This window comes from Thalassophryne amazonica, chromosome 11, assembly GCF_902500255.1.
Source record: "Thalassophryne amazonica chromosome 11, fThaAma1.1, whole genome shotgun sequence".
Classification (NCBI taxonomy): Eukaryota; Metazoa; Chordata; class Actinopteri; order Batrachoidiformes; family Batrachoididae; genus Thalassophryne; species Thalassophryne amazonica.
Genome location: NC_047113.1, coordinates 42,806,024 through 42,810,349, shown reverse-complemented (window position 1 = coordinate 42,810,349; position 4,326 = coordinate 42,806,024).

Here is a 4,326-nt window from a genome sequence, read left to right as displayed (position 1 = left end):
TTGGCTGCTGCATTACATATATATTTGGGAAAAATTTAAATTGTCATTTAAAAGTGCACCCAAATCTTTATCTTCCTTTACAGTTTCCATTATAATTCCTGTTGTGTGGGCCGCTGAAGAGGAGGTACTGCTGGCCCACCACCAGAGGGCGCCCTGCCTGAAGTGCGGGCTTCAGGCACGAGAGGGCTCCAACTCCACCTCGCTGCCGAGATATCATCTACCGCTTAGGTAATATTCTCTGCAGTATCTAAACTGTGACTTACGTCTGATCTGTTTGCAGCCGTTGTCCTGTGGTGCACTTTCAGCTGGGTTGGCGGTCAGTGAGAGAACCGACGTCCTCGCCTCTCACTCCAACCAGATAAGTGGTTTAACAGGAGCTGCTATTGTGTTTCCTACTTCGGAGGTGGAGGTGCTCCCTCCCGGAGGAACTGTATCTGTGTGTGAGGATTTACTGGGGGTGTATCCACACACCCACCATTAACTGTCTCTGCTTCCTGCCAGCAGTACCAGGTCTGACAGCTGGAGACGGTGACCACCTGGAGACTCAGGACTTGGCGGCTCCGGTGTTCTTCAGATCCATTGGCGGTGGAAGCCGTGTGGGACCCAGCTCTTCTCTGGACGGACGTCTTCTATCCTCGAGCCTGCCCACACGTCACTTTTCGTATAATTGACTATCATTCTCCAACTGCATTTGACTGTATTCCACTGTGCACAATTCACAACATTAAATTGTTATATTTTGGCTTATCCATTATCCGTTCATTTATGCCCCCTGTTGTGGGTCCGTGTCACTACACTTTCCCAACAGGATATCTCGGCCAACGTCATGGATCCCGAGGGGCGTCAACCATCGCATGAACCACCAGTGGAAACGCTACGTGCACAGGCACCAGCAGGAGGCGTGTTAGGTGAGCTGCAGCAAATCTTAACCGCCTTCACTGCTCGGTTGGACTTGGTAACCGAGCAGAACGTTATACTCAATCGGAGGACGGAGGCTCTCACCGCTTGGGCGGAAGCGCACGCACAGGGCGCTGCTGCAGCACCTCCTCCTGCTGACCGAGTGCCGAGACATGCGCAGACTTCTTAATGCAGTGTTCGCTCGTCTTTTCACAGCGTCCCGTCATGTATGCGTCAGATGCTAGCCGGGTGGCTTATGTTATAAATCTGCTTCAAGGACAGGCAAGCGCCTGGGCTACGGCGCTCTGGGAGCAGAATTCACGGCTCCTAACAACATATGCTGGGTTTGTGCGGGAGTTCAAGCAAGTGTTTGATCACCCCAATAGAGGCGAGACTGCTTCAAACGTGCTGCTGTCAATGAGACAGGGGCGTCGGAGTGCAGCCGAGTATGCAGTCGACTTCCGCATCGCGGCAGCAAGGTCGGGCTGGAATACTGTTGCACTCCGCGCCGCCTTCGTAAATGGACTGTCTCCGGTCCTGAAGGAGCATCTGCTGGCTAAGGACGAACCGCGGGATTTTGACGGGCTTATCGACCTGGTTATACGGTTAGACAACCGACTAGAAGAACATGGTCGGGAGCGGGGCGAAGGGCGTGGCCGGGCACGAGCCGTCCCTCTTCCTTCCGGGTCCGAAAGGGTGCCGCCGTCCCCACGCTCCACAGCCAGAGAGCTCCGTGTGGCAACAGCTCCCCCTGCTGACGAACCTATGGACACGAGCAGGGCCAAAGTCAAATCAGATAACAGACAATGGAGGCTGGCCCGCAGGGAGTGTTTTTTCTGTGGCTCGAGTGAGCACATACAGAAGAATTGCCCCAAGCGGTTAAACTACAACGCCTGCCCTTAGAGACTGGACTGAGGGTGGGCCATAACACTCACGTGGGGAAACCCCATAAATCCGCACGCATCCCAGTCACGATCCTGAGTGGGGATCTAACCTTTCACGCCCCAGCACTGGTGGACACAGGGTTGGAAGGGAATCTGCTGGATAGCAGATGGGCAAAGGAAGTTGGGCTCCCTCTAGTGGCCCTACCTTCACCATTGAAGGTACGGGCACTAGATGGCACCCTTCTCCCATTAATCACACACCAGACACAGCCTGTACCATTGGTTGTGTCTGGGAATCACAGGGAGGAGATTGTGTTTTATGTAACACCTTCTACCTCCCGAGTGATTTTGGGATTTCCATGGATGGTAAAGCACAATCCCCAGATAGATTGGCCGTCTGGGGGTGTGACGCAGTGGAGCGAAACCTACCACCGGGAATGTTTAGGATCCTCGGTTCCACCCGGTGTGACAGCTAATGAGAAGGTCAAAGTTCCCCCCAATCTGACGGCGGTGCCTGAGGAGTACCACGATCTTGCTGACGTCTTCAGCAAAGATCTTGCACTCACTCTCCCCCCGCACCAGCCATACGATTGCGCCATTGATTTGATTCCAGGCATTGAGTACCCCGTCCAGCAGGCTGTACAACCTCTCATGTCCAGAGCGCGAATCAGTGGAGACCTACATCCGGGACTCTTTAGCTGCCGGGTTGATCCAGAACTCCACCTCCCCGATGGGTGCAGGTTTCTTTTTTGTGGGCAAGAAATACGGCAGACTCCGTCCATGCATCGATTACAGAGGGCTGAACGAAATTACGGTTTGCAACCGATACCCGTTAGCTCTGTTGGATTCGGTGTTCACGCCCCTGCATGGAGCCCAAATATTCACTAAATTGGATCTTAGGAATGCGTACCACCTGGTTCGGATCCGGAAGGGAGACGAGTGGAAGACGGCATTTAACACCCCCTTAGGTCACTTTGAGTACCTGGTCATGCCGTGGACCAACCAGGATTTGGAGCAGGCTCTCCACTGCGTGACCTCCACGCACCCGACAGCCTGGTGCAACCATCTGGCCTGGATCGAGTACGCTCACAATAGCCAAATTTCATCTGCCACCGGCTTCTCCCCATTTGAGGTACGTTTGGGGTACCAGCCCCAATTGTTTCCGCTCGTGGAGGGAGAGGTTGGGGTGCCCTCGGTCCAGGCCCACCTCAGGAGGTGCCGTCGGGTGTGGCGTACTGCCCGCTCTGCCCTGCTGAAAGCCCGGATGAGGGCCAAGGCCCATGCAGACCGCTGGCGTTCCCCGGCCCCTGTATACCAGCCCGGGCAGGAGGTTTGGCTATCCACCAAAGACATCCCACTGCAAGTGGAATCCCACAAACTTAAGGACAGATTTATTGGACCGTTCCCCATCCTCAAAGTCCTCAGTCCGGCCGCAGTGAAGCTGAAGCTACCAGCTTCACTGCGGATCCATGTGTCACGGATTAAGCCCTACCACACTTCACCACTCTGCACCCCCGGACCGGCGCCACCTCCTGCCCGGATCATCAACAGAGAGCTGGCATGGACAGTACGCCGGCTCCTGGACGACCGTCGGAAAGGCCGGGGGTTCCAGTACTTGGTGGACTGGGAGGGGTATGGACCTGTGGAACACTCCTGGGTGAAGAGGAGCTTCATCCAGAACCCGGCCCTCCTGGCCGACTTCTACACCCGACACCCCAAAAAGCCTGGTCGGACGCCAGGAGGTGCCCGTTGAGGGGGGGGTCCTGTTGTGTGGGCCGCTGAAGAGTAGGTACTGCTGGCCCACCACCAGAGGGCGCCCTCCCTACAGTGTGGCCTTCAGGCATGAGAGGGCGCTGGAGCAACTGGGAGTGACAGCTGTCACTCATCAACAGCACCAGCTGTCAATCATCATCACCACATCACCATAAAAGCCAGGCAGCAACTCCACCTCGCTGCCGAGATATCATCTACCGCTTATGTAATGTTCTCTGCAGTATCTAAACTGTGACTTACGTCTGATCTGTTTGCAGCCGTTGTCCTGTGGTGCACTTTCAGCTGGGTTGGCGGTCAGTGAGAGAACCAACGTCCTCGCCTCTCACTCCAACCAGATAAGTGGTTTAACAGGAGCTGCTATTGTGTTTCCTACTTCGGAGGTGGAGGTGCTCCCTCCCGGAGGAACTGTATCTGTGTGTGAGGATTTACTGGGGGTGTATCCACACACCCACCATTAACTGTCTCTGCTTCCTGCCAGCAGTACCAGGTCTGACAGCTGGAGACGGTGGCCACCTGGAGACTCAGGACTTGGCGGATCCGGTGTTCTTCAGATCCGTTGGCGGTGGAAGCTGTGTGGGACCCGGCCCTTCTCTGGACGGACGTCTTCTATCCTTGAGCCTGCCCACACGTCACTTTTCGTATAATTGACTGTTATTCTCAAACTGCATTTGTCTGTATTCCATTGTGCACATTTCGCAACATTAAATTGTTATATTTTGGCTGATCCATTGTTCGTTCATTTACGCCCCCTGTTGTGGGTCCATGTCACTAC